At 46.8% G+C, this 26,047-nt stretch overlaps 2 long non-coding RNA genes and 1 other non-coding gene across 3 annotated transcripts; 1 reads left to right on the plus strand and 2 right to left on the minus strand.

Moving 5' to 3' along the window:
• Positions 1-1,550: 1,550 nt before the first annotated feature.
• Positions 1,551-7,419, minus strand: LOC115277560. The gene is made up of 4 exons (XR_003902417.1): positions 7,318-7,419; positions 3,732-3,810; positions 3,231-3,328; positions 1,551-1,962 (listed from the first exon to the last, which is right to left on the minus strand). It is a non-coding gene; the product is annotated as an uncharacterized LOC115277560 (long non-coding RNA).
• Positions 4,163-4,280, plus strand: LOC115278578. Its single transcript, XR_003902981.1, has one exon. It is a non-coding gene; the product is annotated as a small nucleolar RNA SNORA28 (small nucleolar RNA).
• A 15,883-nt stretch (positions 7,420-23,302) lies between the features above and the next one.
• On the minus strand, positions 23,303-24,365 carry LOC115277305. Its single transcript, XR_003902360.1, has 2 exons — positions 24,333-24,365; positions 23,303-23,707 (listed from the first exon to the last, which is right to left on the minus strand). It is a non-coding gene; the product is annotated as an uncharacterized LOC115277305 (long non-coding RNA).
• Between the last annotated feature and the right edge of the window lie 1,682 nt (positions 24,366-26,047).

Below are 26,047 nucleotides of genomic sequence, written 5' to 3' on the forward strand. Positions count from 1 at the left end.
GAAGTGTCCCCAGCAAGGCTTTATTGGAGAACACTGGCAGGAATCACGTCGTGGGCAGTAGGGGGCATGAGAGCAGGGCCGGAGAAGGATGCCACCATCAGAGATTTGGGGCAGCGGTGCGGGAAGAGACGGGGCTCTCAAATGGTGGGGGGCACCTACGGGGCTCAGTCAGTTAACGGTCTGACTCAACTGAGACCAGGTCATGATCTCACTCTTCCTGCGATCCAGCCCCAGGTCAGGCTCTGAGCTGACAGTGCATGGGATTCTCTCTCTTTCCCTCCCTCTCTCTCTGCCTCTCCCCTGCTCATGCACTCAAGCTCTTTCTCTAAGAAATAAATAAACTTAAAAAAAATGGGGAGTGGTTTGCCTTTTGTGTGCCCCTCAGAGGTCTATAGGAAATGGGTCCCCAATCTCAGATGCAGAACTAACCCAGGCAGGAACCATAATGAGCCAGTTATGAGCCAACCTAGGAGAAAAGATATAGAATGACCTTCCGTTTGCTTCCTGTTTAATTTTCTGAACAAAATCTAGGGGCAAGTGGGAATGAGGGACAGGAATGCCTGAGGCCATCTCTGTGTTGTCCCTGAGCTTGGGAATGGCCCACAGCCCGAAACCTGGCGCCAGGGAGTGCTACATCAGTTGGCCAGGTCACTCCACGACTGGGCAGTTCGGCCACCCACTTTGGAACCCCGACACTACCCCTGAGATGGTCCCTCCCTTCCACTTCGTGATGATGGTGTTTTGCTGTATTTGACTTTCTCTGCATTATGAACACTGACAAGAAACACTGTCATATGGGTCATCTCTCAGTTGACCGGCTCCCCCTCAGAGACCCTTGACAAAGCAGACAGAGGACCAGCTTCTTCCCAGCCTGGGCTCTGAAGCAGGACGTTCTGTGAAATAAGGAGGACACGGACGAAGGCCACAGGTAAAGGACAGAACTTTGGATTCAGGAGACCCGTGCTGAGCTGCCGTTGCCTTTCTAGAAAACTCCAGGGCTATGCTCAGACTCGGCTTGTCATCTGTGGAAGGAACTCCAAGCCTGTCGTCTTTGCCTTGTGTTGCAGGGATTGGACGAAATAGTGTGCATGGGGGTGAGTTGTGTAACACAGAGCCCTCTACCACCACTCCTTCAATTAGTGCTCTTTCCAGAAGAAGAGACGAAAGAATGTTAGTGTTTAAAATGTTCAAATTTGAAACGGTAACTCAAATGTCGTTCATGTGCAATTTCCTGACGGTAATTCATTGGCACCTAAGGAAAATGAGCCTCGCATACGAATTAGGGAATCAGCCTCATACGTGGTTAAAATCAGTAGAAATCAAACATGTCCTAGAGTTTCTGAAAGGTCAGTGAAGCCCTGTGAAAGTTTATTAGAAAGATTGCTTGTTTGTGATGAAAAGTGAGGACCCACATACCTTAATGCCGCTCCTATAATCCTCTGGTTTATATATCCTAGATTTAATCCACTTACTGTTTCTGCATCTCACACTTCCCTAACTAGTCAACTCAATAAGCACGGGTTGAATGATTTCCACATGCCTGCCCTGTGCTGGGGGTTCTGGGAACACCACCATATTGTTTATTGACTCCGGAAAACAAGAGAACTCACCATCAGCTCAAGTATTGAACAACAGCATGTGAGCGGCAAAGTTCGGATGACATATCGGTTATGAGCACAAATGAGTCTGAATTTACTCAGTGCTTCTGGCCTGGGCACACACACCACTAGGAGACGGGCCTTCTTGCTCATACCAAACAGATGCCAAGGCATTTATTGAGCGGAAGGATTGCCTAACAGTAGCTATTTAGTGTGATAATGGCGTTTGATAGTTTGGACACAAACACCATTGTCACACTCCACAGCTCTGCTAAGGAAAATCCGTAGCCGTGAAGGTGTTAGCGTCACCTCCACGTTCCACCAGGGCCACTGATCACCATCGCTGCCATTTCTATAGAGTGACCTGAGCAGAGAAAACAGAGATCACGAGCGGGGCACGTCTGGAGCAACAGAAAGCAAAAGAAGTCAGGCTTCCGTGTCCGGAACCGTTGAGCAAACAAAGGGTCCCACTGTCTTGTGTCTGGTTCCCACCCCCACAAAGGCCTCCCACCAACACAAATAAAACATCCCATGGAAATGGATGGGAAATCCATTTGCATCAATTTTCTAAGAGAAAATTTTAAGAGAGAAAGGATCCCTAGAGGCAACTGTTTGTAGGAAACAAAGACTCTGTGCAAGACCACATTAAAAACTGTAATAATACAACCAGATCAGTGGGTCCTCTTGGACTCTTACCTCCTCATCTATCCCCACCCATTGTCCGTAAATCCTGCAGTCTAAGAAGATTAACATTATTTTGCATGGGGATATAGCCTTTGAATGCGCTGTAATTTACTCTCAGGAACATATGTATATTGGATACTAAGGCATCCAGTGGTGCTCAGACTTTAAAGCTTATTCGCCACAGTCCTTTTCCACCGTGGCAGTGGGTGGGAGATGAGGGGAGGGAAGGAGAGGGTGGAAACTCTTCAGTGTTTTGTTCATAATACTCATTTTCTAGCAGAAGGGAGCCTCCTATGAATAAATGCCTCTGTTTTCCTGGGCTTCCTGTTAAAAATGGTTTCTAACTGCTATTTGAACTCCTGCCCATGATGGAGAATAAGAGGAAATAAATCATTTTACCCAGTCCTTTATTTTCCCCCAAATGCTAGGAAAGGCAACGGTTGGGGGCCAGTTTATTTTTTCCCCCAGGATAACTGAGTGGTTACCATTTGGCCAGAGCCTTGCTTTGGCCATAAAACTGGCTCCTTTTTGGGGCGCCTGGGTAGCTCAGTCAGTTAAGCGTCCAGCTTCGGCTCAGGTCATGATCTCACGGTTCATGGGTTCGAGCCCTGCATCAGGTTCTGTGCTGGCAGGTAGCTCAGAGCCTGGAGCCTGCTTCAGATTCTGTGTCTTCCTCTCTCTCTGACCCTCCCCTGCTCTCGCAGTCTCTCTCTGTCTCTCAAAAATAAATAAAACATTAAAAATATATATATTAAAAAACAAACTGTCTCCTTTCTAAATAACTGAATATGCACCCTTTTGTATTTTTTAGTAAAAATGGCTCTTATTCATATGCAGACCATGAAATCAACCTCTTCAACCCAGAATGTTGATTCTAGGTTATTAGCACATCACAAAAGTCTCAGCCTCCCTGGGATTGGATGTTGAACCTGCTCTAATCCCCCTTACCTTTTTGACTGTTGGTTTGCTTAATACTCCTATGAAGCGACTGACCCTCTCTGGTTCCGGTCCGAGACGCTCACTTGCCCTGACAGGGTGCGGGTCACCTGCAAGGCAGCAGGAATGTGCCATGTGGCCCATTGGTAGACCCACTCTCTTCAGATGGCTTTGCCATGACTCATACTGAATACAAACTCTAGAATTCCAGACGGCCCCAGTCACGCCAACTCTTGGCACTCTGGGCACAGCCATGGTGGACACATTCTTGTCATGATCTATCTCTGGTTTTTCCCCAGAGCCAGGCCCATCTGCTTTGTCTTTTCCTGAGGGACTTAGAACGGACACCCCCACTTCCTGGTCTCTCATGGGTGTTGCTGACCATGAGAAGAGACTCCAGAAAGATCCTGGCCTCAACTGGGAAGAGGCACTGGAAGGTGAACAATTCACTGGTTAGAAAGGTTTCCATGCTTGGAGAACTCTCCATCAGGCAAAGGCTTGGACCCATTTTACCTCTCAGGATGTTACAACAGGGTCTGAGCGAGCCTCCACGTCCCCAGCAGGTCTCTGGATGCCTGAGTGTCTCAACAGTCTGCAAAAAACAAACAGGAAGCAAGAGTAAACAGGGAAGAAGAGAGGAGGAAGTTAACGCATTTCAGGGAAAGTCTACCAAACTCTTTTCTGTTTACCAAAACCTCTATTTCTTTGGTCCAAGAAATTTATCTCAAGGAATCACCCTTGAATTTGTAGAAAAGATTTTCTTTTCTGCCAACCTGTATACAGATTCACCTCTACGGTTGTCCATGGAGGCACTGATTATAACAGCAAAAATTGCAAACAACCCAAAGGGCCAATGATAGGAAAAGAGTAATATATTTATAATATAATCTAGTCATTGAAGGTGACATTGTAGAAAAATGGTTGTTGACTTGGAAAGAGACTCAAAGTGTTTTATTGACAGATGATCAAAGTTGTCTGATGCAATTTGAGCTTGCTTTAGCAAGAAAGTCTAACCTATTCCAATGTTCTCCTCCATGAGACCGTTATATAGACTTACACAGTGTTAAAAAAAAAAGTGTTTTATTGAATGAAGAAAATGTTTACAAAACTGCATCCACAATAGGAGCTCCCTTCTGTGAAAAGTGCATATACGCCTGTGGGAAAAACGTCAAATATTAACCATTGTTATCTCTGAGTGGTAGAATTATAGTTTGGTTCCCCACCCCCCTTTGCATCTCTGAATTTGTTAATTTCTGCAATGAATGTAGCACTTCCATAATAAGAAAAATAATTGGTATTTACACAATTTTGTAAATCGTTTGTTTCTTTTTTCTTTTCTTTTCTTTCTTTCTTTTTTTTTTTTTTTTGGTGGATTCCATAATAAAAATTCCTTCTTGCAAAACATTCTTCTGAAATTGGGAGGTTAGAGCTTACAGTTCTTTGGGGACAAGCTTTCAAAGTTAGTGCCATGCAGAGCGATGAACCTCAGGCTAATTTCCTAGCAAATTATTAGTGAAATGCTTTATTATGCAGAACAATACTTTTATTGTCTTATTGCACCCATCAACAAATATGTATTATGCCTATTCTGTTCACAGCCTTGTGAACAATTTTTAAACAGTTGGAATGGCCCTCATCTTTCATTATTTCTTTGTTTCCCTAGAAGAGGTTAAAATGTCAATTGGTAAAGCAGTGTAAACCAGCAAGTAGAGTGGGGTTTTTTTTTCAGTTTTTTTCAAATGCCATTCAGTAATACGCCACTAATTAAAAAAAAATCGAAGTGGTCAATGCCAGGATTTACTTGGATCTATTTTTTTTTTTTAATGTCAAAGACATTTCTTATGGGGCAGCTTGAAAAAAATCTTTTGTCTAGTATTTTCAAGTTTAACAACCGCACTTGAACAGTACTGGTCAATAAAGAACAGGAAGTTTAGAAGCTGGCTGGGAAATAATTACACCTGTTACTTCCTGCAAAAAAAAAAAAAAAAAAAAGTAAGGCAGGAGGCAAAGACGTTAGATGTTATTCAGGGTAATGTGTACAATTGCCAGCACAGTTTTCTGCAGCTTTATTAAAAGACCTTGAGGGTGCCACCTGGGTGGCCCTGTCAGTGAAGCATCTGACTTCAGCTCAGGTCATGATCTCAAGGTTCGTGGGTACGAGCCCCACATTGGGTTCTGTGCTGACAGCTCAGAGCCAGGATCCTGCTTCGGATTCTGTGTCTCCGGCTCTCTCTGCCCTTCCCCAACTCGTGCTCTCTGTCTCTCTGTCCCTCTCCTCTTTCTCGAAAATAAATAAAAAGCATCAAAAATTTAAAAATAAAAGGCCCAGAGGGATCCTCTGCCTTACTTCCGGAGAGAGGTCAAGTGCGAGGCATTCCTAAATGGCTGTCTATTAAAACTAAATTTCTGTGCGGTATCCCCATCTCCTGTCCCTCACCATCCCAACCTGGACTGAATCTCTAGGCATTTTTAGTTGCTTTGGTCCATTCAGAATAAAGTTTTCCCACTGAGCCTGTGGGCATGAGACACAGGCTGGCCTAGATTTGCTCCCTTTTTAAAATTTTTTTTTATGTTTTATTTATTTTTGAGAGAGCGAGTCAGCGTGAGCGGGGGAGGGTCAGAGAGAGGAAGACACAGAATCGGAAACAGGCTCCAGACTCTGAGCTGTCAGCACAGAGCCCAATGCGGGGCTCCAACCCACGAACCACGAGATCCTGACTTGAGCCGAAGCTGGACGCTTAACTGACTAAGCCACCCAGGCGCCCCTTTGCTCCCTTTTTAATGGGATGGATTTCTTTTCATAAACAGGGAGGGAGAGTTCATTAAGGAGGAGGCCATTGCAAGCTCAACCCTCTAGCAAATGCATCCACCTGTAGCTATTCTGTGTGCTCTGCAGCTCCTTGCAAATGGTCTTAGGTTCTAAAGTACCAGAGAGCCCACAGAAACCCCCATTCTTTCTCACAACAGGTCTGGGCACCAGCAGCTTGCCTTTGCTTTCAGGTTTTGTCTCCTGGGGGCTGAGAGTGTTCTAGGGCCAAGCCCAGAGGACTGAGTGCTTCCAGGATCTGTGAAGTGTCACCTCGCTGCAAACCTAACCCAACGGCACAAAACCCAAACAGGTCTTTAAAAGCAAAAGATAAATGGAGATGCTTTTTCTGAATTCCAAATTCACATTTACTGTCATTTCAAAGAGATGCATTAAAGGCGTCAGTCTGATTCTTTAAGGCTGTTATAGTCTAGATAGAGGCAAAGGAAGTCAGAAGCATACACATGAGCCTTGTCATTTTGAAGGCACATGGAAATTTTAAAATAGAATGTTCTTGTCAACAGAGAGCAAAGACCCATTTCTTTTTTTTTTTTTCATTGCAATCTGTCTACAAAGAAAAAATTCTGGAAAGCTCCTTATGCCTGCATTTATTACCCACATTTATCGCCAAGCAGGGGTGAGGGAAGGATCATCGGAAAAATTCTCAGGCAAGCTGGGGCCTCAGCAGACTCTCCTTAAGGAGAGCTCCTGAGGCTTGGGATTCCTAGGAACCCTTTAGTTTCTGCGCAAGCGCCCAGCTGGTTTCAAAGCTGTGGAGGGAACAATGCGCTGGACAGAAGAACGACCATGAGCCTGGCATTACAGAAGTTCCAGAACAGACACGGGGAGCTGGCCCCAAAGTGCGGGAAGGGGAGGGGTTTCTGGCCAAACAAACCCCCTAATTCCAACTATCCTGCTGGTGGGGGCCTGTTTGAAGGCCTTGGTGTTATAGTTAAATCAGACCATCATTAAACAGGAAATGCCTCCATGGACAGCCCCTCCGAGGTCCAGGCCTCCTCTGGGCCCCCAACTCTCCCCTGCGGACCCCATTGCTGCCCTTTCCTCCGCTGGAACCTCCAGGAAGGTCTCAGGCTTTCTGAAGAAATAGAACAATCACTGCCAGGCAAACTCAGATCGGCTGCGGTTAACCCGGCACCTGCTCAGGTGCCGAATGGGGGTTCTGGAAACACCTGGGCCTCCGCACAGCCCTGTTTCTCAGAGTCCGTGGCCCCCCCAAAGCCCAGCCTGCTTCACGCAGGGGAGCTGGACGGTGCTCGGGGAGGGGGCACGTACCTGCCAGCCCGTGGCTGTCTTCCCGGGGCCCGGGTCCTTCTCTGGCCGCTGAACCGAACCTTGCACCCTCCCCACTCTGGCTGGGCGGTGCTGGGCGGCCGTGGGCACCGGCCCTGAGCTTCTGTCGGTTTTAGGTTGTTTCCCTCTCCCTTTATGGGATCCAGGGTTTTAAAGTAAACAGTTCTTTCTGTTTCTGATAAGTCACATTAAATTATTGATTGGGAGGCAGGGAGAGCATGACCTTAGCCCACTAAGTCATCGTCACCTTTGGTCAAGCGCACTAAGCCGGACTGGAAAGCCCGGCGCCCCCCTCTGTCGGCTGGTGGCCCACGGCGCAGGCGGAAATCCAGGCCGTCGGGGAAACAGGCTGTTGTTTCTGTTGAACGCAGGCCTTCCTCCCAGGAACCCCAGGGTCTTACACCTTCCTTACAGAAAGACTGAAGTTTATTATACTGTTGACTTCTCGGATTTCTAGCGTCAGAGAAGCCACTTGGTTATAGGAACCCATTCAATTAAATAAATAAAGTATATTCTAGACTCATCCTACTCCAAGCTCTTGACCAATATTTGGCAGCAGTTCTCATTCTCCTCTTGAACTGATCATTTCTGACGTAGTTCCCGTCCATTCGTTCATGCCAACTATTATTTGTTAAGCTCCTCCTTATGAGCTGAGCTCTAGTAAGGCAATGGTGAGCGGCACTGATGCAGTTAATAGACTGGAAGGGAAGACACAGCGGCCACTGGGGGCTGCCATCGGTCCTCAGCGTGGTCGTGAGCTGCTCTTATTTTGACTTTTAAAATCTGTGGTTCCAGTAAAATGACCGTATAGCGTTGGATCTGCTTCAGGTGCACAATACCATGATTCGACAATTCAGCACACCGCTGCTAATTATCTTTAATGCCTCTGATCATTTTCTTTTCCTCCTCAGGCCCCTTTGTCATTTTGCTTTCTTGAGCTTAGAACGGAAGCTATTTGTCACCCTCCCTGGTAATAAATGCAACATAAAATGAGGTCTGGTTACCCTGGTCTAAGCGCCCGGTGATCTGAGGCACTTTGAGGCCTTAACTACCAGGTGTCCACATTTGGCTCCACCCAAACTCTTAGTTACCCGGTTTCCTTCCAGGTGAGAGCAAGGGGGCTGTGGCTGCTTCGCTAAGAACTGGTCCAAGAAATGAGCCCAAAGAGCTCCTGCAGTCTGGTCCCGCCACTGCTCCCTACGCGCCTGGGGGGGTCCCCTCCCCTGGTGGCCCAAGACCCCCGGGGGTCACCCTGCAAATTCACCCCTAGAAAAGATCACTTCCCCTGGAGGGCTGAGGGATTGGCTGTGACCTTCCAAAGGCCGACACATTCCTATGGGAAAAGCCCAAATACTCATCCTGAAATGGGAAGCTTCCTGAACCCTGTGGGAACCTTCCAGAGCCCTGTGCGCTCCAGCTTTGTTCCCTGGCTGTGGCGGCAGTGTGATATTTTGAAGTCTGTGTCACTGGCACTGCCTGTGGTTAACTTGCTTCGTGGATTTCAAATTGTTCTCCTGGTTTAAAACAATCGGATTTCTTTTCAAAATCACTGTTGGCTTTTCTCCTTTAAAGTGACACGGATTCCCCCAGAGCCTCCCATGTAGAGGCTTTCTTTTGAAGAGCAGGACAAAACCCTCTCCTTCCCGGGCTTCAACCAAGAAACATCCGGGTCCTTTTCACCAGCTTCTCTGGTCTATGAAAGTTGCATTTTGCCGGGATGGTTTTCCCTTTATTTGGAAAACCATGATGCAGACAAATGTGCAACTTTTAGATAATTTCCTTTCAATTCCCAGACACGATTTTTGCAAGCATTCTGGACTTCAAAAGAAAGGACAAATGATTATTTAAAATCTTTTAACAAACTTCTTTCAGCAAATCACACAATCTCTACCTCAGCTGCCTTTAAAATTGACTTTTTAAAAATTAAATAAAAGGGGTTGGATTCTTTTACGATAAGATAGAGTGAATCCTGCAAGGTTGAAGTTCAGCTTGGCACGTCTGCATCCCTTAATGTTTGTACTCGGATACAGGTTACAAAACGGCTTCTGGAACACTGAAAAACACGATTGGGTAAGTTTCCACTGCCCGCAGCTGGACAGGCAGACCCCGCCCCTGCGGGTGACAGGAGCCGCAGACTTTTTGAAATGGAAAACAGCCTTCCACACCAGTGAACAATTTGGAATTTTGCCCCCAGGGAGGCGGAAGTTTGGGAAGTGGGAATCCTGGGTCTCATTGGAGATTCTTTGCCACGTGGATTTTTGCTTTTGGACAAGACACTTTATATGCATGAGACTCTAGTGTTTCCATTCTGCATAGCAAAGCTGGGAGTAGTTGTGGTCATTCGCCCTGAAGACTTCAGTGAAACAGGAGGGGAGTTAATTTTTATTGATGAGTAGTGAAGAACAGATGCGTAGAGTGATGGCCAAGGGCCTGAGCTGTTGGACTGAGACCGCAAGAGACTGAGAAGTCGAATTTACCACGTGTGGGAAATAACCAAGCACAGAGGGACAGGAGAATGCTGAATCATCACAGCCTCAGACTTACTATCGAGAGAATCAACATCCCTTTCAAACCAGGGTCGCAGTCCAGGGCCCCAGTTCTGACAGCAGGCACTGGTTTTTATCACTCTAGTCACCTTCTCCCACTAAAGGTCCTGTTCTCAGGTGGAAACAGGCTCAGACCTCCAGTAGGGGGGCAAGAGCCTGACTGGGGGGGGGGGGCGTGAGTAGGGGAAAGGCAGGAGCCATAAATGGGGAAAGCTAAATGAGCAGTAATTCCCTAACAGTATCTCATATTTAGCTCATTTTCAAATTTCCAAATTATCTCCAAACTCTTTTTTAGAGCCTCTTTTCTTTTCTTCTTTCTTTCTTTTTCGAAAACTATGATCCCATCAAGATTCATGCCTTGTATTCCCCCCTTCGCTGTTTAAATGACAAAACGAATCTAGACACCCCTTAGCCACTGTCAAATGGAATGTTTCCATTATAGATTTTCTAGACGTTGGCCACTCCTCTGGGACTCTTAATGAGAGAAGCCCAGAGGCAGGCCCTTTAAACCTTTTTTTAAATTTTCTTTTTAATGTTTTATTTATTTTTGAGAGAGAGACAGCATGAGCAGGGGAGGGTCAGAGAGAGAGAGAGGGAGACACAGAATCTGAAGACAGGCTCCAGGCTCTGAGCTAGCTGTCAGCACAGAGTCCGACTTGGGGCTTGAACCCACGAACCATGAGATCATGACCTGAGCTGAAGTCGGATGCCTAACTAACTGAGACACCCAGGCGCCCCTAAACATTTTTATAATCTTTAGGGGAGTCTGGATGACCAGTCCATCAGCGGTCTGACTCTTGATCTCAGCTCAGATCATGATCTCACAGTTCGTGAGATTAAGCCCCAATTCAGGCTCCACACTCTATGTGCTTGGGATTCTCTCTCTCCCTCTCTCTGCCCCTCTCCTGCTTGTGCTCTCTCTCAAAATAAACATTAAAAAAATCTGTAAGTCTGGCTTCCTTCCCCCTCATGAAAATGAGCAAATGTTCTCTAAGTAAATCTTCTTTAAACATCAAACGGGAATCTCCAATGAGACCTCATTCATTTATTCATCAAAGAAAGATTTGCTGAGGCCACAGTGTTCTCAGCACTATCAGAATCATGCCAAATATTCTAGAGACGGATATCCAGCAGCAGAAACCAACTACCCAACCAACCTCCACCGAAGTGCCTTCCCTTGTGGAGTTTACATCCAGAAGGAGACCAGCGATAAACAAAATAACTAAGGGAAGGTAGAGAAGGCAATAGTGAGTTGGGGGGAAAGACTCAGGTTACCACAGTGTGATATCTGAGGTGGGGTTTGAGCAGAGAGCAGGGGGTTAGAAAGCCAACCTGAGGACCCCAGGGAGAAGAGCAGAGGGCCCTGCACGCTTCGGTGTGTCTCACTGCAGGAGGAAGGTCTGGACAGCCAGCGTGGTAGGGAGAAGGGAGCGTCACACATCCCTTAACCTTTGGGATCTGACTCGTCACCAGGCGGACAGTGTTAGGACTGAATTGTAGGACATCCACCAGGTCTGAGAATAGCCTGGGGGGGGCAAACCCCCACCCCCAAAACACACTCACGCACATTGCAAACTTAGGGCCAGGATCTTAACCACATGCTTCAGACAATCTCAAATGCACTCCAAGTTTGGAGCCTCTGCTACAACTTCTTGAAGGTCACAGCCAGTTTACCAAGCAATATATATACTTGCGTGGTTTCCTTAAAACTGAAACTTGGCAGGAAATTCTGAGCCATTTGGCCACTGTGCTAACATGCCCACTGCCTCCCTCGAGGTCCCGTGTCAGGCTGAGAAATGTGGGTGAGTATCCTGGGTATGTGTTCCTTTTATGCACCAGGGCCTTTGTGCTCACTCGAGTGTGTTTCTCAGAGACTCTGCTTTGAGGGAGAGTTCTCTGGGGGCCACTCCCCCCGCCACACACACTTGTGCACACACACACACACATGCACACATACATCCTTTTGTGAGAGTCACTGTCACCCCTTCTCCTCTCCTTGCTCCCTACCCCCGGGGCCTTTCCCCACTTGCTGAAACAGAGTTGCTTCCTGAGCTTTGACCTCCAACCCCGGGTGTCCCCTGAGGTCTGTCTGCAGCATTCTCTACTCTCCTTGTTTCCTCTTCAGCCCGCACCCCACCCCGATCTGGCACACTTAGGTTTTAATAGAATCAACCCAAGAATTGCTCTAAATGAAAACAGAGCTTAACGTGACCATTTTTTTTTTTTAAATGGAGGTACTTTATTTGCCTTCTGTCTCGGCTGCAGCTGCTTCTGCTGCACCGTCGGACGTGAGCAGAGAATCGCCCGTTGTCTCCTGTCTGCCACGGAGCAACGCGTGCCAGAGCTTCCTCGGGCACGTGCCAGACTAGTTCCTTGATCAGCGGTCGTATTGTTGCGCCTGGACTCCTGGGAGGGCACCATGCTGTCCCCTTCATTCTCTCCTGCTCTCCCCCATCACCTCCTGAGGTCTAAACGTCAGGCCGGGGTCTCCGTGTGGTTGTGACACAGATTCAGTCAATTCGGTCCAGGAGGGTTTACACTGAGCCCCCCGGCCTGGGCCCCGAGTGGACCCCTGAGCTCAGTACACAGACTGCCTGTGACTGCTCACATCGAAACGGGGCAAGGCCTCAAGGAAGCCACTGGTGAATTCGAGAGACAGGGCTTGAGATTTGCTAACTCACTCTGGGTTTGAGGTGACATGCACACAGTCCCTCCGCGAATGGTAGAGATGGGACTCCGGGGTCAAAGCAGTGGTCTCCGGCCAGGTCGCAGCCAGCCCTTCGTGGGACAGAGGAGTCATAGCGCCTGGTTCTGGGCTGGGGCAGGCCGTGTGATTCACAAGCACAGATCCAAGCATCGCTCAGTGGTCACGCTTCGTTCAGCCGGCCGTGGGGAGCTGCGGGACCCACGGGAGCACTTAGGTGACATCATCGGCTAATGGTGGGCACAGGGGATTGTGGGAGGCATAGTGGGTTGTGGGTGACATGTAAGGCCAAGTTCCTGATAATGAGCATAGGGGGCGATGGGAGGCACGGGGGATTGTGGGTGACACAGGATTGTGGGTGACACATGAGGCCATGTCCCTGAGGATGAGCACAGGGGGTGATGGGAGGCACAGGGAATTCTGGGAGGTGGAGGGAACTGTGGGTGACACACGGGGCCACTCAAGTGCTCCTGCTTGAGCACAAGGGATCCTGGGAGGCACAGGGCTTTGTGGGAATTACACAGGGCTGAGCACCCGTTGGGGGCACAGGGCACAGTGGGAGGTAGCTCTTTCATAGTCTGCTTGGTGCATAAGTGGGAAGGGGAGGGAGGAGGCAGGCCCAGGGAGCGGGAGTGAAATGACAACAGTGGAACTGGAACGGAGAGAGCAGATAGCAGTCAGGGGCCTTTGTTCTGAGAAACGTATCAGCAGGGGTGGAGAGCAGGGGATTCGCAGCCAGAGGACCTGGAGTTTCGTTCCTGTTTCTGCTCTTTCCTCGCTGAGCGAACTGTAGCTGAAGTTTCCTAATCTGTAAAGTTCAGATAATAACACCTATCGTCCCAAACTATGGCAGGGACTAAATGCGATGATGTACACAAAATACTTAGTACACAGTTGATAAATATTATCACTATTATTAAGCAGGTGTTACAAGAAGGCTTGAGAAGAGAGACTCTCAGTTGGCTTTGGGGGGTGGGGCGGGGCATGACCTGGTTTATCATCATGGGAGACGACAGACCTATTCCGTAATGGCTCCTGCCTTCTCTGCAGCTGAGACCATAGACCCCAGTTGCTGCAAATTGCCTTTTTCACTTTGCTAAGGAAGAAAGACCCTTGGGTCTGAGGTTTGGAGCCAGCCTAGAGGGCAAGGCTACGTGTTGGCCTGAGCCCCGAGGATTCCCGTCTGACTGAGTCTTCTGAGTGGCCAGGGCAAATTCCAGATGATAGAAGAAATGCTAATGGAGGGGGGGCACCTTACCCATCTACTGATACCTTCACGACCACAGCCGTTCCTCCTCTGGTGGCTCACACAGCTCCTTTGGCCCCTGAGAGGGGACAGCCTGGGAGTCCCGGATACCGCGTGGAGCCTCCTCAGTCTCTCCCTGCCTTCTCTAGCTTCCTGGATCCCAGCCCAGACTGGATCGACAGTCAACAGGACAGCCGAGGCAGCCACCGTGCCCGGAGCGGGGGCTGGGCTCTCCTCCCTAGCTCTGCCCCAGCCTTCCCTGGCCCAGAAACATTAAATTAGCTGTCCTCCGTTGCTTACTTGGCCTGGGATAGGCAGTCGTTTTGCACATCTCTCAGTAACAACATATAACGAAACATCACGCCCTTTCATCCACTTCTGAGTGTCTTCCTTTCTGGGTTCTGTAAAGCACTTGGTGGTTTTTACTTTGCGAGAAAGTATGTAACTGTGATTGTTTCTCCATGACAGAAAAATTTTTTATCACTAAGATAATATTTGGGTCCTTCTATTTTGTTTCCGTGCTTCTGCATAGAAAATAACTTATAATTCTTTAATATTTATTTTTGAGAGAGAGACAGAGAGAGTGTGAACAGGGGGCAGAGAAAGAGGAAGACAGAGAATTCAAAGCAGTCTCCAGGCTCTGAGCTGTCAGCACAGAGCCTGACGTGGGGCTCAAACTCACGAGCCGTGAGATCATGATCTGAGCCAAAGTCAGACGCTTAACCAACTGAGCCACCCAGGGGCCCGAAAATAACTTTATTTCAATGATGAATTCTAATGTACTCTTGGAAGACATTTGAAATGGCAAACTCAAAATATGCTGTCCCAACAATGCAGATGGCTCCTTTGAGGAGACACCATGACCAGCAATGACCGAGCGCCCTCGTGCACACACGTGACAATATGTCACATCTGCCACCTGTCACCCGGCCCACAGCACTGATGATGTGATGAATCCTAAAGGCATCCTGATTTCAGAGATGTTAAAATGTGAGGGGGAACAGTGTGCTGTAAGAGACAAAACACAATTGTGTTGCAAAAATATAATAGCTTAGCGACCTGTACTTTTCATTCAATGTTCTCCCCTCAGCATACTTCATGTCAAGGAGTATACATATCAATGCTCTTAAAAATGACCTTGGATTCCATTTGATTTCATTGTGTTCCATTGCCTGAATGTATTATTCGCCAAAATGCTATTTTGAAGTAAGACAGGGGCTTCCTGTTTTTTCAGAATTATTAACAATGATGCAAAGACCATCTTTACCGATAAATAATTGCACACAGCTTTTGTAACTTTTAAACAACTTTGATATACACTGCGTTATTAATTTTTACTTTGACGCCAAGAAAAGTGCGTGGACACATTCTTTGCTTATGAGATCTTAAGTGTTACATGGCCACCTTGCTCATTTTTATGGTGGGAATCACAAATTTTGTTATGTCTGCTGACAAACAGTTTCTCCTCAATTAGAATTGCCTGGTTTAGCAAAAAAGTAAACAAAAAACAAAACAAGAAAACAAGCACAAGATACCCAAATTTTACAATTTTAAATTAAATTTTAATTTCAAATAAATAAATGTTTAGTATACATATGCCCCGTGCAATATTTGGAGCATGGTTATACTAAAACTTTTTCATTATTTATCGGAAATGCAAATTTAACTAAATATGCTGTATTTTTAAAAAACTGTTTAATATTTATTTATTTATGAGAGAGAGAAAGAGTGCAAGCAGGGGAGTGGCGAAGAGAGAAGGAGACAAAGAATCCAAAGCTGTCAGCACAGAGCCTGATGCGGGACTCGAACTCATGAACCATGAGATCATGGCCTGGGCTGAAATCGGAAGCTTAACCAACTGAGCCACCCAGGTGTCCCATAAATGTGCCGTATTTTATACAGCAGCCCTATTTGAATGTATCCCAAGAGGCTCCTGTGCTATTAATATGCTGACCTGGCTTACTTCCTTTTGGAAATTGAAGGTCAGCTTCCTTAGAGCTACTTCACTCCTTGAGCACATGATTATTTTAATAAGCATGTTGCATTTAGCCTTAGCTCTTCCATTCCATGCAAGGCACTACCAACCAGGTGTGTAGGGAGAATGGGGGAAAGACCAATGGACTTAGAGTCCTAAGGCAGAGATGAGCAACCCAATCTAGCCCTCCCTAACTAATTACCTTCGTCACCCGGGCCTCCATTTCCTACATAAAAAGCAAGGAATAATATCACGACTCTCCTCAGTCTTGCAAATAAAACAACAATGGGCTGATTTACATGAAAGGTTTTTATAAACTGCCAAACTCCAAACTTTATAATCTGAAAATTACAGGGAAATGTCCCATGATGCCAGAGCTGTAGACATAGTAAATTCCTCCAGGTTTGTGCTGCTGGGATTTCTTCTAATAGTTACCTATGAGGTACCCCCATTCACCCGTTGCCCCCAGAGGCCGTAGGGAAAGTGCGCACCACTCTTAGGAATGGTACGGCTGAGGGTGGGGCACGCAGAACAAAGACAACTGGGGAAAGTCCTTTCCTCCCAAAGCTTTAGGAACAGCGCTCAAATAGATTCTTGGTTTTGAAGACCAGGATTTTAATTAGACCTGAGTTTACGGGATGTCTTCTTCAATCCAGGTTGTGTAAAGGGCAGCAGAAAGTAACCATAACCTAGGCAAGAGTTTGGAACGCAGAAAAAAAAATCAGTTGACTTAATCTCACGTGTATTGGCTATTTTTAAATTTTTATTTATGTATTTTTAAAATACATGGGGTGCCTGCGTGGCTCAGTCGGTTAAGCATCTGACTTCGGCTCAGGTCATGATCTTGTGGTTTGTGGGTTGGAGCCCCGCATCGGGCTCTATGCTGACAGCTCAGAGCCTGAAGCCTGCTTCAGATTCTGTATCTCCCTCTCTCTCTGACCCTCCCCTGCTCGCGCTGTCTCTGTCTCTCAAAAAGAAATTAAAAAATAAAAAATTTTTTTTTAAAACATATTTTATTGTCAAGTTGGCTAACAAACAGTGTATACCGTGTGCTCTTGGTTTTGAGGGTAGATTCCATGATTCATTACTTACATACAACACCCAGTGCTCATCCCAACAAGTGCCCTCCGCAGCACCCATCATCCATTTCCCCCTCTCCCCCATCCCCTCCTCCGTTTGTTCCCTGTATTTAAGAGTCTCTTATCATTTGCCCCCCTCCCTCTCTCTCTGTTTGTAACTCCTCCATTCCCCCATGGTCTTCTATAATTTCTCAAGTTCCACATATAAGTGAAAACATATAATGTCTGTCTTTCTCTGACTGACTCATTTTGGCTGAATTTGTTGACTAGGGGGAAGTCCCACCTAGCAGCATCAAAGGAAGGTCAGCTGTCAGCATTCCGGCAAAGCTGTGATGTCCCAAGGGGGTGAGGAGTCCCAAGGGGCTGAGGAGTACTAGACACTAGGTTAAATCTTTACAAGAGCCCACGGCAATTGTCTGGCTTGTGACAATTTATAAAAATGTATATAATCTGGGGCCCGGCAATGCATTCTCAGCAGCACATGAAGCCTGAGATTGAGGATTTCTACCATTAGATGATTAAAATAATAAAATGAAAAAAAATAGCAGTACAGAACAGGGGTCCATGTCTTCCATTTACAGAGCATTCCTCTAAATCATTAAGGACTGAATAATTCAATATGAAAATTAGGAAGGGATATGAACAGGAGTTTACAGAAAAAATAAGCCCATGAAAACATGAGTAACTTCACTCCTGATTGTAGAATGTAGATGAAGTGTCAATTTTCAGTGAGCAGCCAAGTAAAAATTAAAAAGCCGGTCAGCATCCAACTCTCAAATACTGTTGCCGGAAGTGTTAATGGTCTACTTTATGAAGGGTAATTTGACAATATCTGTTAAAATCAAGAGTACTTCCCTCTTGGCCCAGTAATTGTGTTACTGCGCATTTACCATATAGACAGATTCTCAAAAGTACATGAAAACATGTATAGGCAAAAAATTAAAGCAAACTATCTATGGTAGACTGGGTAAGTAAATAATGGAGCCCTGTGATATAATAACATAACATGATACTTATATCATGTAATATTGTGCAGATATTTAAACAGAAGGAGAAAAAGACAGGAAATTTAGTTAAGGATGATGACTAATGCCATGCCTCCCAGGTCCAAAATATATCAGAATACATTTGGTATCTAAAAAAAGGATCTGAATAAATACTTATGTGCATATTATATATGTATTTATTTGGTGGACATGGTTTACTTTTTATTTTCTTTCTTAAAAGATACAAAGAGCTTGGGGCACCTGGGTTGCTCAGTCGGTTAAGCATCCGACGTCAGCTCAGATCATGATTTCAAGGTCTGTGAGTTCCAGTCCTGCATCGGGCTCTGTGCTGACAGCTCAGAGCCGGGAGCCTGCTTCAGATTCTGTGTCTCCTTCTTTCTCTGCATCTCTCCCACTATGCTCTCTCTGTCTCTCAAAAATAAATAAATGTTAAAAAATAAAAATTAAACAAAGATACAAAGAGTTTGATTGGTGGTGGGCCTGTGGGGAGTGGGCTAGAGTTAGGGAGGTGCGGTGGGGGGCTTTTGCCTTTTGGGTTTTACCTTTCTGTTCTTTAATTGCTCAGAGGATCAGAGACAGAGCTCCAAGGCCTCCGATCCTGTAACAGATGCAGAAAGACAGGGTCTCCCGACCAAAGCTGAGAACACAGATGCAGTGAGACATCGAAGAATAGGATCTCTGTACAGACAGAGGCCAGTTGGCTTGATGTTAGAGGTCACGGTGAAGCTGCAAGCACCAGCAGAGGTGACCTCCAACTGGAAGCAGAGGGCTTTGACCCTCAGCAGTCCGGGGGCCAGTCAGAGCTGGAGTTAGGGGACCTTTAAGTTGATCCACGGGAGGCAGACAGCTCAGCGAGTTTGCAGTGTAAGTGTAGGGGGCGTCAGGGGGATCTACTGGGGGGCCTGACCTCGTAGTGGGGTCGTGAAAATTTGGTCCAGAAAACCATGTTTGGCATGAGCCACTGAAGAAGGCATAGGTATTGTCTAGGCCACCGCAGAGACTGGAGAGATACCAGGTACAGGGGACAGCATGTATGAACATCTGAGACAAGGACCAGAAGGTGAGCCCATATGGTTGTGATAGGGAAAATCTGCTGTAAGATGGCTGACAGGCTAATAGGAAACACCTGTCCCTGATTGATGATGAATGCGGAAGTAACAGGCTATAAATTACTCTCTCTGCTGATGCTCTGGGCTCAGATCTCTGGAGAGTGATCTCCTCTGAGCCCACCGGTGTAAATACAATTCCTACCTTCCAAGATCTCCGTGTGTCGCTTGGTTCTTCTGCCAGGTGATCCAGACCAGATTCCACAACAGTTGGAGCAAATCCAGTGGGAAAAGGCACACGATGAGAACACAAGGTAGGCAGGGTGCTACCCTATGGGACTCAGGAGCAAAGGTTGGGGGTTCATCTTTATCCCACTAGCTTTTGGGGGTTTTTGGTTTTTCTTCTCACACTGGGAAGCTTTTGAAGGGTGTTAATTTTTCTGAGACAGGATCACTTAGTGGGGAGAAGAAGGGTGCAGGGAAGGTTCAGGGAGGAAGGTTTGAGGCTCTGGTGAAGCCCACTTGAGGGATGACCATGGTGGGGCCAAAAGAGCTGGTGTCACAGTTGGATAGAAGTTTATGGGTGACTCTTGGGATCTCTGCTTTAAGAGGATCACACCAGCAAGCACAACTTCCATTCCAAGCTGCCTTGCGATGTGCTTGTGGGATGGGCTGGGAGAGATAACAAAGATCCACCGATCTGAACACCAGTGGTGGGAGCCGCAGACTCTGAGATACGGGCCTGCAGCCCACATCCCCATCTGTGCTCCTGGCCTCCGTCTTCCCTCCGGAGTCGGAAGACACAGAGACCGTGATTATTTCCACACATCAGCACTAGACTTCGTGGTGACCAGCCGCTAGAATGAGCCCTGTTGTGTTCAGGGGCTTCGTTTCCTTTGCAGATAATTGATTACATTGTTAACTCCCTTTGGAGCCATATTCTTACTTTCCACCAAGCGTTAGGAATAGAGCTTTCTCCTGGCAAGATTGTGAATTAGGAAAACCTGAGTCCCTGGCTTTTGAAAGTTCTCACCTGCCTCAAATACATCATCCCTCCTAGGCTGCAGCTGGGGGAAGGCTTGTAGAAGCTGCAAAGACCTGGAAATCCAATGCACACCAAGCCTTTGAACATATGTGGGTGCTCTTGTGATTGAGGATATAGAAATTTATTTCCATGTCCTACTGAATCCAACATAACTTTGGTCATTATGCATTTTCTTAATCAATAGATCTAGTCTAACCTGTTATTATGTGGGTGGGGGGTTCTGTAGATTTTTTTTTTAAGAGGTCATTTTACTTAAGAACTTCTAGTGTAGGGGAAGGTTCCAGTATCGTGAGCGGATGTGTTATTCATTCAATAAATAGTTATTTTCTGCTTCCTGCGTGCAGAGCACCATGCTAAGCCAGAGGTACTCATGAATGAAACACACATAGTCTCTGTCCTCAAGTAATGTAGAGTCTTGTGGGAGATGGAGGCCAGTCAATACCAGTTAGTGACTGACACGCTGGTGAAAAGCTGGTGTTTAATTTTTTTTCTAATGTTTATTTTTGAGGGAGAGAGAGAGTGTGTGTGAGCAGGGGAGGGCCAGAGAGCGAGGGAGACACAGAATCTGAAGCAGGCTCTAGGCTCTGAGCTAGTTGTCAGCACAGAGCCTGACTTGGGGCTCGAACCCACAAACTGTGAGATCATGACCTGAGCCAAAGCCGGACACTCCACCGACTGAGCCACCAGGTGCCCCAGTGAAAAGCTAGTTTTAAGCAGAAGATAAAGCTGAGTTTTAGGATTCAGGGACATGATGTTACTCCTTCCTCAGGGTTATGCATATTGAAAGAGGAACTTTGAGAGGGAAATAAACATTAACTCAAAGGTCTTAATTTCTACTAGTGGGATTTCAGGAAATCTCTTGGCCAGCTGCAGAAAGCCATTTAAATAGTTTGACTGGAAGACAAATCAGAACCTTTGTGAAAAGAATAAAATACTATCCAGAGTGTACATGTTAATAACCAATATCATCAATATACCAACCCTTTAGTGTCTGATATTGATGTATAGGCTCTGCCTGTGTGGAGGACTCTGTTCATATATTTAAAGATCTCTGTCTGATAAATGCATCTGTGATGGTATTAGGTCAAAATAATGCTTATTGGGTCTGGAATGATGCTAGAGTTTGGGGGCTATTAGCCTATTGTTGGAATTTGAGCCTGACATGCAAAGTAAGGAAAGCCCAGTGATAAAATTGCCAATAATAGAAATCGAAGCCAAAAAAATTTTTTTAATGAAAAAGGATTTGGGACCTAGCTGGGGGCAGGGGGTAAGAGCACATGGAAGTAAAGCATCACATGTTGCTGGTGGTAATAACACATCATGTGGGCTTTCTTCCTTACACTGTCCTGCTCCTTCAACAATAATTGAAATCATCCTGAAGGGTACTGTTCCTAGCTGATGTGACTTAAAATGTATTTTGTCGTTAATGATTATCATGTTGGAAGGTATCCCCAAGACTCCCACTGGGGACCTATGTGCCAAGGCATGTGCTTCCGAGGGAGACTCATCTGAGTACCACTGAGTTTGGCTTGATTGCAAAAAGTATCCAGAACCTTCCATAAACCTGTATCTGAATATACCATTGCATTGGTGTCCTAGCATGCTTCACGGTGAAGGAGAATGTTCCAGCCATTCATCGTAAGGCAGAGAAGTCAATTTCTATGAAAGTCCTACCACCTTGCCGGGACGCATCCCGGAGCAGTGGAGAGCCTGTCTGGATGGTAGGGACTCTGCTTTGTGATGAGCCTCTCCCACCTGCCTGGGCTCAGTTTTCTCAGTGGTGACACTCTGGCTGACGTAAGCCTCCTGAAGCTCTAATATTGGGGTTGTTCTCATCCAGTTACTCTGTGGCAAGTATATTGTGTTGCCCATCCTCTCCTCCCAGCTTCCCCTGCTTCCCTTCTCCTTCCGTGATTGTCGCATGGAGTGGCTGTATGTTTCCAGCCAGGTGGGGCAGGGAGGACTTGTCACCGAGAAGATCAAGATGCATCAGGATCCCTTAGCTGTTTAAAGACAACGGTCTGTCATTTGGTCACTCCCTGTTGGGAGGACAAGCCATGTCTTCACCTGTCCCTCAGGAGGGACAGACAGCATCATGCAGGTGAGGGGTCAGTCCTGGCCCCTGACACATCACACTAATATCTAAGCCACAAGGAAGCAGAGTGGACATGGATAGAAAATGGCCTGACACTGAACAAGGGTAACAGCCAGCCTTGTCTTTAGAAAGCGAAAGAGAAGCATGTCTTTGCGGACCAGAACACGGGTCAGAGGCCATTACACGGGCTCCAATACATCAAACCACCTTTGCAGGCTTTGCAGGGGTGGGGGGGGGGGAGGCAAAGATGAAGGCCTCCTCTCTCAGACCTCACAATCTTTCTGGAGAAACCAGACCCCTGCCAGTAGAGAGAGAAGTCGTGATTACTGGTACCTCACGTGCCGTGTGCCAGACAGTCAAGAGGCTACCTGTGCATGAAGATCAGCAAACCTGGGCTATTGCCTATGAGGACTTGAGATTCATTCACATGCTTGGATCCGACTTTCCCTCCACGTGATGCAAACATATCTTGGTACCAACCCTAAGGTTATTGTGGATTATGGGGTGTTTCTGTTGGCTACACCCTGGCAGGACCAAGAGGTGGGTGGGCTGGTCTCGGTGTTTCTAATGTCCCTTGTGGCAGCCACATTTCTTCTCCTGGGCAACTCCCAGCGTCTCAAAGCTTCTCTACAGGCACCAGAAGCTGCCATGAGACACCACGTGCAACCTAACCTTCCCATGCTGGCGACCCTCTTGCCCACTGTAGAAATGGCACATGGCTGGCTCAGTCAACTGAGCGTCTGACTCTTGATTTCACCTCTAGTCATGATCCCAGGGTCATGGGATCGAGTGCTGTGTCAGGCTCTGGGCTGAGTGTAGAGACTGCTTAAAATTCTCTTTTGGGAGAGAAAGAGAGAGGGAGATCCACTAGATTTATACAGTGTTGGCAAGGGTATGGAGAAGGGGCAGCCTCATCCACTGCTGGTGAGCATATAGACCAGTGCAGATTGCCAAGCAAATTATCAGGGTTACAAACACCCATATTTTTTGACACGCAAGTCTGCTTTTAGGAATTTCTCCTACAGATGTGTGCAAAATTGCAGTATTGTTCATACAGCAAAAGATGAAAAACATACCAAATATTGATTAGAAAGACACTGGTTGAATTACATAAGGTATATTTATAGAGAGAAATATTCTGCAGCCATTAAAATAAAGTCAGATGTATTGGGTTTGTTTGGTTTTTTTTTTTAAAGAAACCTATGAATCAGTCTCAAAGATCTATTGCTCTGCTCAAAGTTTTATTAAGAAAAAAACCCAGAATACTTGGCTGTGTGTAGAACCTATTTCCATTTCAGTAGAAACCAGGAGAAGAGTTAACCAAGTTTCTGTCTGGCAGGACGTCAGAGAAGCGCCTCGTGGAGGTTATCAGGAGCAGGACGAGAAGTCCTGGGCTTTGGGGAGAGGTAGAGACGTCTCAGCTGAGTCTCCATCTCCAGAGGCCCCTGGTAAGTTCTAGTCTCTTGGCTGCTAGTATGACCCATTCATCCAATAGCACGTCAAAGCAGACTGATTGAGCGTTGGTCCCGCAATAAAGCAGAAGGGGAAAGGATCAGGTAGCAAATCTGGGAAGATTTCTGATGCTGCGTGGGGTTCTATCATATCCACCTGTCTTGGAATTGGTGAGGGCTAGACAGAGAGCGTGCACATGGGGGTAGGGGTTATTGTGTATTTCTGTGGCACCAGTGGCTCCCTGTTCCCTTCAGGGCATGGGACTTCCAGGAATGTGTGTGGAAGAAAGCATCACCCTCAGAATTAGAAAAAAAAAAATCTGAGTCTGGTTCTCTGCTCTGCCACTTACTGGCTGTGTGACCTGACTAAGGCAGCTCTCAGACCCAAGTGTCATCGCCTACAAAGTGGCCGTGACGTTTGAAAGAGACAGCATGAGGCCAAGGATTCGTACATGAGTGTGTGAGCGAATCTGTGCCTGACAGACACAAGCATTTCTCGCCTTCTCCCCTTTCCCATAGGCTTTTGGGTTGTCCTTCTGGTTTAAGGATATCCCGTCACTAGCACTTTTTATTCCAAGCTGTTTTCTTTAGAAGACGGCGATGCATGGCTCCCAACATTGTCTTAGAACATGGTGACACGTGCCTTCCCTTGGCGGGCACTGATGCCCCTTTCTCTGTGTACCCCAGGTTGGTGATGTCCATTTTCTCGCTATTTTGTTCATTGCTTAATTTTGCAAAATGGATGTAATGACACTTTTAATTTGGCCTTCTCTCTCCTGGCCCAGCATAGGGGAGATGCTTACCTCTAACTGGGTGGCTGCTTCGAACCATTCATAGAGGCCTTCCTTGAAAGTGGGACCCCACACCCCGTTCCCAAGACAACCATTGTTACTCGTTAGTATGTTACTGTGAACCGTTGTTCAGTCTCATGTAGACTATGAACATAGACCTATGTATGTATGGTTTAGCCACCTTTTACATACAAACTGGGGCCAGAATATCTAGCGTTCTGAACCTTTTTTATTTCACAATCTATCTTGAGATCCCTTTCTGTCAGTGCACAGAAAGACTCTTGACTCTCTGTCTTTGGCTGAGTAATAGAATGTCGTGAGTTGTTAAAGGAGTTGGAGTTTTACAGAGAACCGAACATAGTTCAATAATGGAACTTTGCAAAATCTGCCCAAGTTGGCCTCAAGGGAGAGTAAAGGGCGATGACATAGAGACCAGCTGTAAGCAGTGATTTTGGGGGGACGTAACGCTCACACCCCATGACACTTTTCCGTGGACCCCTTCTAGCCACCATGCCTTCCAGGGGAAGGGTGGGTTGTAGTTTGTTGAAATTGGACCCCGGCTCCGTTCACCTGCTGCAGGTCCCTGCGGCTCCTGCTCCAATCTGGAGCCTCGTGTTTGGTTTGAGTGAACCCACAAGGAAATTCTCCAGAGCGCATCTCCAGAATTTTCTTAACCCAAACACAGCCCCCTCCTCTTGAAGGCTGTGGTCCTTAGAATTCAAAACCCTTTGGACAGCTGAGTGTCCCAAAGCTGGACTGCTCCCCCTGGCTGGTGACCTGAACTTGTTCATCTCCGTGTGGGATTTGGGGGGGCAGTCTCTTCCTTCAGTAAGAGAGGGCTAGGAAAGGTGGAGTCCCCGGTCCTCCCGACGGGCCCTTTCTTGCAGCTGTCTTGCTCTCTTCGTTTTAGGGGCTGTCTCCTCCCTCTGCATCTTCAAGGGCAGAAATCTAACTGTGGGCTCCCTCTGAGGTTGGGTTTTGGCTCCTCTGCCCTATGTTGCTTAGCGGCTCTTACAGAAGAACATGAGGGTCTGTGACAGCCCAGCCTTTGCTTATGCAATAGACCAGAGTAAGAAACACTACAGGCTTGACTTACAGAATGAGGACCTCCGAATTCACTGACCCGTCTTGGGTGACCCCATCTGAGAAGCCACACGACAACCTGACTCATCGTAAGCACCCAGAAGAAAACCTGATGCCTATTTGAGGAGAAGCAAAGAGAAGTCAGCTGCTTTTCGGAGCCCAGAATACAGCCCCACTCGGCTCGGACAGCAGGACAGCTGGCCATCTGGCGCCCCTTCCTCTCCCTGGGACAGGCTAAGGGCAACGCCAGGCGCCTCCCAACTATTGTGACAATACTTGGGTCTCACAGATGCTGCAGATAGACCAACGAATGACTTGACTTGGTTCTGGGCCACCTAGACTGGCCCAACTCCACACCAGAGTTCACTCTGAAGTCCCAAACACCCAGAAGCAGAGGCAGATAATTGCCAGGAACCTTCGGAAGATTCGATTTCCAGTGATGTGTGACAAAATGACAATTTAATAGAGGCAAATGTCATGCGTGAATATATTTAGTCTCTCTTGTCCGTGCGTGAGTCATTTGGAATGACAGATTGCGTTCAGGGGGAAAGAACCCTATTCCTTCGCTAATTTATTTTGTACCTTTGACTCTTGTGAAGCTTCTCAAGCAACGCTTCAGGAAGCTGCCTAATACCTTCTGACAC

Source organism: Suricata suricatta, chromosome 14, assembly GCF_006229205.1.
Source record: "Suricata suricatta isolate VVHF042 chromosome 14, meerkat_22Aug2017_6uvM2_HiC, whole genome shotgun sequence".
In the NCBI taxonomy this organism is placed as follows: Eukaryota; Metazoa; Chordata; class Mammalia; order Carnivora; family Herpestidae; genus Suricata; species Suricata suricatta.